The sequence below is a fragment of the Heptranchias perlo genome, chromosome 5 (genome assembly GCF_035084215.1).
Source record: "Heptranchias perlo isolate sHepPer1 chromosome 5, sHepPer1.hap1, whole genome shotgun sequence".
Classification (NCBI taxonomy): Eukaryota; Metazoa; Chordata; class Chondrichthyes; order Hexanchiformes; family Hexanchidae; genus Heptranchias; species Heptranchias perlo.
In genome coordinates, this window is record NC_090329.1 from 16,337,994 (window position 1) to 16,346,017 (window position 8,024).

Below are 8,024 nucleotides of genomic sequence, written 5' to 3' on the forward strand. Positions count from 1 at the left end.
TTGGAGATTGTTAAAGCGCTGGATTGGATTCTGTTAGTCTAAACTTAATGTCAATTATCAATTTCTTTATTCATTTTAAAACTTTAATCATGTTAGTCTTCAACCTCCGTTTTTAGATTTAAAAAAAGCAATTGTTATAGTGCACTGATTTTTTGCCCAAGAATGACTAATTGCCAACAACAGAAATGCTGCTTTATGTATAGCAGAATTTTCTGCTTAATTAAATTATTACATAATAAATAATTAATAATACTATAAACCCATTTCCATGATCTTAACAACATTGCATTTGCCAAATTTCTTTGGGCTAGCATTCAAATTTCTCTGAAAGCATCCAACTCATACACCGGCCAGCAAAAGCCTGCCTCACTAATTAAGCAACTTACTTATTCAGGCACAACTAAATGGGCCATTCGCTGTGCTTTTACATGAGGTAAATGCTGTTGATTGCAGATGCGCAGCACTCCTGCTGTTGACAGCACTCTGCAATGTAAAGCAGAGGAACTCTGGAGATCCGAGGGTATTGGATGCCCACCTTTTCATAGGTTTTGTGAGCTGCCATTAGTTCTCCACTCAGTGTAAAACTCAGGAGGGTGGAGAGCGGGCTTCAGTTAGCAGTGAGGCTCGACTGGAATGGCACAGTGGTACTTGGTAAAGTAAACAGGAGAGAGTAGCAAGCAGAGCCAAGGAAGTGGCTGAATTAGGAGTGGGACTTGACCCCATAACCTTCTGGCTTAGTAGGCAAGAGTGCTACCAACTGAGCCACGGCAAATAATAGCATAGCGCATTGTGTAGAGCACAACACCCCACTGGCCACTTACTATTTTCTACAACAGCCACAATATAAACAGCTCTTTATTTTTGTACTGCCGTCTTTCTACAGGTTGCTTTGCATCTTCAGAGTCCCTGATGTTAGCTGAAACAATGCAAATGGCAGACTCGAGTAAGCATTGGAACCTCATTTCAATATTCATGAGCCAGACATCTGCAATCCGAAGCAAATTAACATGAAGGTCCTGAGAATGCATTTTGGTTTCATTAGCACAAGGAACAGAGGAGCGTGAGAGCAGATAACAGACACTATGATACCTTTTTTTAAAGAAAAGAAACCACCCCTACGGATTTACAGTGGTACCGGTGAGAAGCTAGATGAAAATCAAACCCAATTAAAGGGCAAAACAAGCAACAGGATAATTGCCGATCGGTTAGACTCACTGCACAGTGCGTTAATTAATGAGCAATTGGGAAAAAAATGGCTGAATTAGTTCTCTCGTTTTCTTGCAATGTCTGTACATTTGTATAAAAGCAACATTATTACAGTTCCATATAGATTGGGTAACAGTCCCTTGGGTAATTTTTTTTTGCTGGAAGTAATGTAGGAATTCCATATGGTGACACAGTTTAAAAACTAACTTGTCTCCAGCTAATGTGGCCATGAAATGAGATAGCCGTGGTCATCAGTCTTACTGGGACTCAGAGACCCAACCCTGTCACAAAATGAGCGACTCACCATTGTAAAATTAAGCAAAGAGGAGCAAGATAAGGTCACCTATCTCCTATTTAATTTGCAGTGTCGGAGGTACCATCTTTCGGATGAGACGTTAAACCGAGGCCCCGTCTGCCTCCTCAGATGAAGGTAAAAGATCCCGTGGCACTATTTAGAGAAAAAGCAGGGGAGATCGCCCCGGTGTCCTGGCCAATATTTAACCCTCAACCAACATCCCTAAAACAAATTATCTGGTCATTATCACATTGCTGTTTGTGGGACCTTGCTGTGTGCAAATTGGCTGCCGCGTTTCCTACATTACAACAGTGACCACACTTCAAAAGTACTTCATTGGTTGTAAAGCGCGTTGGGACGACCTGAAGCAGTGAAAAGCGCTATATAAATGCAAGCCTTTCTTTCTATCAGTTGCGGCAACTCTTATCTCCAACTCTGACTGTGATCAGCCAACCCAGCGCAAACTGCGGGATCTTGTTGGTCTGTGTTTCTCGGTGCCACCTGAGCTATCGAGGGACCCCCACCGTGATATCAGCTGTATGCTCCTCAACGGGACAGATTTAGAAAATGAGCACAGTGCCAATCATCTACCTGAACCCCACGATTATAATTAGTGTGGCCTTTAAAACAAATTTTATTCCATTTACTGCGAACATTACTTTGCTTGCAAGGCTGGTGTTTTACTCAGTTGACCTAGAACTAGAATCCAGCAGAATTCATTTTAGAAAGAAACCCTGACGTTTTTCTCCTTACCTTTTTGTTTTCCATTTTCTACGCTTCGAAGAGACCAACCGAATAGGCAGTATGCTTTTGCATCAAAATTGCTCAGATTGCACAGATACACGAGAAAGGCTTTGGTGAATGTATTTGATATCATATTTACCAGTGTATGTTCAGTTAGGAGAATGTGCTTCACTTTCAGCTGCAGTGCTGTAGTCTCTAAAGATGGGCTTGGAATATCAACAGTATGAAAGACAGTCCTTTCATGTATATACACTAGAGATGTTAGTAGATATGTAATTTAAATTTCAGAGATTTTAGTACAGTTGAAATGATGCGATGTAATGTAGGAAACGTGGCAACCGTGCAAGAATTTCATTAAGTTTTAAAGAAGGTGAAGGTTTGAAGAGGGTAACTGAAAATCATCTAAAGAGATATGAAGGTCTTAAAGGAGGATGGAGAGGTTTGGAGAGGGAATTTAGTGCTTAGGGTCTACGTGGCTGAAAGCACGGCCGCAAATGGTAGGACGAAGGGAGTAGAGGATGCACAAGAGGCCAGAGTTGGAAGAATGCAGAGTTTTTGGAGGGTTGCAGGGGTGGAGGAGGCTACAGGGATAGGGAGGGGTGAGGCCATGGAGGGATTTGAACACAAAGTTGAGAATTTTAAAATCAGGGTGTTGGTAGACTGGGAGCCAAAATAGGTCAGCGAGCACAGGAATGATGGGTGAGCGGGAATTGGTGCAACAGATACAAGCAGCAGAGTTTTGGATGAGCTCAAGTTTATGAAGGATAGAAGATGGGAGGCCAGCCGGGAGAACAAGTCTGGAGGTAACAAAAGCATGGATGAGAGTTTCAGCAGCAGATGGGCTGAGGCAAGGAAGGAGACAGGCCAGGTTATGAGGTGGAAATGTGCGGTCTCAGTGATGGAAAAGATTATGGGTTTTGAAGCTCAGCCCAGGGTCAAATAGGACACCGAGGTTGCAAACAGTCTGTTTCAGCCTAAGACTGTGGCCTGGAAGGGGGATGGAATCGGTGGCGAGGGAACAGAGTTTGCAGCGGGGGCCGAAGACAATGGCTTCAGTCTACCCAATGTTCAATTGGAGGAAATTGCTGCTCATCTAGGACTGAATGTTGGACAAGCATGTTGTCAACACAGAGGCAGTGGAGGGGGTCCAGAGAGATGGTGGAGAGCTGCAGGGAGTTCTGGAGGGTTAATGTGTAGAGATGCGATGATTGTTGATCCACTGACAGAGTCCACAGGGTCAGCAGTGGATAGGTGAGTAGGACAGGAACGTGCTTAGTTAATTTAGCCCTCAGCGGGCACGAAAAATGCCGAGAGGCACGTAGAGTAGCTGTTCGCTCATGCAAGAGGGATTCAAGGCGGCAGAGTGGTAGAGGAATTGCATGGGGTAGACATCTGGGGCAGGATGGAGTGAAAGTACCCAGGAGGGGAGAACTAAAAATTGGCATGTCTGGGCAATGTGAAGAGGAGGAGATGGGAGAAAAGGGCCCAAGAGAGGAGAAAAGAGAAGAGGGAAAAAAAGAAGATAGACGTAGTAGGTTCAGATCCAAAGACACAGCCAAGATGCGCTTGCAAATGGACACAGAGGAAATTCAGAATAGGATAGATATGACCTGGTTGCAGGCGGAGGATAACGAAGAGACAAAAGAGCGAGTCCAAAATTAAAATCAGAGGTCCCATGTGGAATGACATTGATTTGAAGATAGAGTGGAGTCAGCTTGAACATCGATGAAGTAATGGTGACAGCTCGAAGGGCTATACTTTGTGTTTAGTGTAGTGGCAGAGTTCATGGTGTAGGTGGACTTGGGGGTATAAATATGTTGCAGGTGGAGTGTTCATGGTGGAGATGGGCTGGTGATGTACACGTGGGAGGTGGAGAGTTAGGAGGTGTGGCACTGAGCCATTCAGACCTGGTCTGGACTGGTGCCAAAATTGGGAGAGTGTTCTCACAGACTAGTCAAGCCTGACATAGGTATGATTCTATAAGTATGACTATCAGCCAACATCCCAGACTCCTCCATCACCATCCTTGGCTTGTTAATGAGTTAGGCTGGCAGCTTTCAGGCCTTGAACCCTTGAGGCTGCCTCCATTATACTGTGGCACTGAACTGATGTGCTATTATACCCTGAAGGTACCTCCATTATACTGTGGCACTGGACCTCGTGCATCTCCATCCTGAGGGTGCCTCCACCACCTTCTTCGAGAAACTAGAGTTGGCCAATAAATGCAGCCTTGCCGGTGTCAGCCACACCCCCAAACTAATTTTTTTTAAAAAGGTCAGCAGTTTTAAGGGAGGTCAGTCTTAATTTGGCAGTGCAAGCTGAAGTGCAGCCTTTACTTTTGGGAATCATCTTTCACGTATGCCCTTCATTTATTCCATTGAATCTGAGATCATTTACATAAACTATAGCATGCATTTTAGATTGTACCATTTAATAAATACAAAAATATTATTCACAGCCATAAATTTTGTGCAAGCACATTTTGCAAATATGTTTGTTCTTAGCACTGCTGTGACATAACTTCCTTGACAAGATTTACATTCCACAATCTTAGCAATCAGCACTGCATACAAGAGTAATTGGCTTATCACAATAGTTCTTTGTAATGGTATTATAAACATGATATTAAAGTTCAATAGCAAATGTCTTTCACCCCCATTCTTTCCTGCAGATTGTACACTTCTTAAACTGGCCTGAGGAGGCTTAAATTCTGCCTTCAACATTAAGTTTCAGTCAAATCACAAGTATATTTGGTAAATGCTTTCTATCGAAGGCAGAATTGCCCCATAATTCAAAATATTGGATAGGAGATATTTCATTGCATGCTTGCATTGCATGTCGATCAACTTTTGTTGCCCTGTTTTATGCTTTTAAAAAAAAATGCTGGTTAGTAGAAAGAAAGATTTGCATTTATACAGCGTCTTCATGACCTCAGGACGTCCCAAAGCGCTTTACAGCCAATGAAGTACTTTTTAAAATGTAGTCACTGTTGTCATGTAGGAATCACGGCAGCCAATTTGTGCACAGCAAGCTCCCACAAACAGCAACGTGATAATCATTAGATAACCTGTTTTTTAGTGGTGTTTGGTTGAGGGATAAATATTGGCCAGGACACTGGGGAGCACGCCCCTGTTTTTCTTCGAAAATAGTGTCGAGAGAAGCAGACATTTTTGGGCAGAACTTCTCAATTGATGTCATGAGGTTGTGGTGGGAATGATGTCATAAATGAGGACAGTGAATTATGGATGGGATTCCTCATTCATGATATCACAGGAGGCACAAAATGGGGCAGGTGTTCCTGTTCCAGCTGTGGGTGGAGCAGAGAAAGCAAAACTGGATGAGAAGGATCTCATGCCCATAAGGAGCACGTTTGATTTTCTGCTCATTGAAATTAATGGCTAGGAAGTTGGGAAGATTCCCTTACAGACATGTAATCCTCTCCACCCCTGATTTTCCTTCATACACAATTGAATGTTATTTTTTCCAAAAATTGGGTGCATCCTTTGCATAATACAGTTAAGAATTAGAAAGAACCATTTCACACCCAGATCCCAGAATGATTAGGCTCACCCATATTTGTGACATGCGTTATCACAAGGGATAACTTGATATTAAAGTGATATTGAAGTCCAAAAGCAAATGCCAGACATTACAGGAAAGATGTGATTGCTCTAGAGAGGGTACAGAGGAGATTTACGAGGGTGTTGCCAGGACTGGAGAATTTCAGCTATGAGGAAAGATGGATAGGCTGGGGTTGTTTTCCTTGGAACAGAGGAGGCTGAGGGGTGATTTAATTGAGGTGTATACAATTATGAGGGGCCAAGATAGAGTGAATAGGAAGGACCTACTTCCCTTAGCGGAGAGGTCAATAACCAGAGGGCATAGATTTAAAGTAATTGGTAGAAGCATTAGAGAGGAGCTGAGGAAAGATTTTTCACCCAGAGGGTGATAGGGTTCTGGAACTCACTGCCTGAAAGGGTGGTAGAGGCAGAAACCCTCATCACATTTAAAAAGTACTTGAATATGCACTTGAAGTGCCGTAACCTACAAGGCCATGGACCAAGTGCTGGAAAGTGGCATTAGGCTGGGTATTCGGCCGGCACAGACACAATGGGCCGAATAGCCTCCTTCTGTACTGTAAATTTTTCTATATTTCTATGATGGAGTGTAAATGCTGGTTATTAGGCCCCACCCTTACAAGGGAGTTCTATTTGCCTTCATCTTACTTAAGTGGCCTTATATAAGTTTGTTATGGCACTGTATTTTTTTTCTTGATAAGCTGCATAGTGGTTGTCAGATTTTTTGTTTCGACAGTTGCTTAGGGCAGTCATGGTGAGACAGTTACCATGGTTACAGCTAGTACTCATTAATGGTGAAAGTTAACAGAGAGCTTTTGGGTTTTTTCTCATGTACATGGAACAAATTCCATATTCCTCACTGGTGAGATAACAAGTATCAATAAATTATTGTTTATATATTCACATCTAAAATGCGAGAGTTTTTTTGCGACTCCACAGCAAAAATAAATTATTTCTCTGTAATGCTGCAAGAAATATTTAAAGGGATATTTCCTTCATTTAATAAAAAAAATATTTTTAAAATTCATTCTCAGGATGTGGGTGCCGTTTATTGCCCATCCCTAGTTGCCCCTTGAGAAGGTGGTGGTGAGCCTGCTACTTAGAGTCATAGAGTTATACAGCACGGATAGAGGCCCTTCGGCCCATCGTGTCCGCGCCGGCCATCAGCCCTGTCTACTCTAATCCCATATTCCAGCATTTGGTCCGTAGCCTTGTATGCTATGGCATTTCAAGTGCTCATCCAAATGCTTCTTGAATGTTGTGAGGGTTCCTGCCTCCACAACCCTTTCAGGCAGTGAGTTCCAGACTCCAACCACCCTCTGGGTGAAAAAGTTCTTTCTCAAATCCCCTCTAAACCTCCCGCCTTTTACCTTGAATCTATGTCCCCTTGTTATAGAACCCTCAACGAAGGGAAAAAGCTCCTTAGTATCCATCCTATCTGTGCCCCTCATAATTTTGTACACCTCAATCATGTCCCCCCTCAGCCTCCTCTGCTCCAAGGAAAACAAACCCAATCTTCCCAGTCTCTCTTCATAGCTGAAGCGTTCCAGCCCTGGTAACATCCTGGTGAATCTCCTCTGCACCCTCTCCAAAGCGATCACATCCTTCCTGTAGTGTGGTGACCAGAACTGCACACAGTACTCCAGCTGTGGCCTAACCAGTGTTTTATACAGCTCCATCATAACCTCCTTGCTCTTATATTCTATGCCTCGGCTAATAAAGGCAAGTATCCCATATGCCTTCTTTACCACCTTATCTACCTGTTCCGCCGCCTTCAGGGATCTGTGAACTTGCACACCAAGATCCCTCTGACCCTCTGTCTTGCCTAGGGTCCTCCCATTCATTGTGTATTCCCTTGCCTTGTTAGTCCCTCCAAAGTGCATCACCTCACACTTTTCCGGGTTAAATTCCATTTGCCACTGTTCCGCCCATCTGACCAACCCATCTATATCGTCCTGCAGACTGAGGCTATCCTCCTCGCTATTTACCACCCTACCAATCTTTGTATCATCAGCGAACTTACTGATCATACCTTTTACATTCATATCCAAGTCATTAATGTAGACCACAAACAGCAAGGGACCCAGCACCGATCCCTGTGGTACCCCACTGGCCACAGGCTTCCAGTCACAAAAACAACCTTCGACCATCACCCTCTGCCTTCTGCCACTAAGCCAGTTTTGTATCCAAAGTGCCAAGGC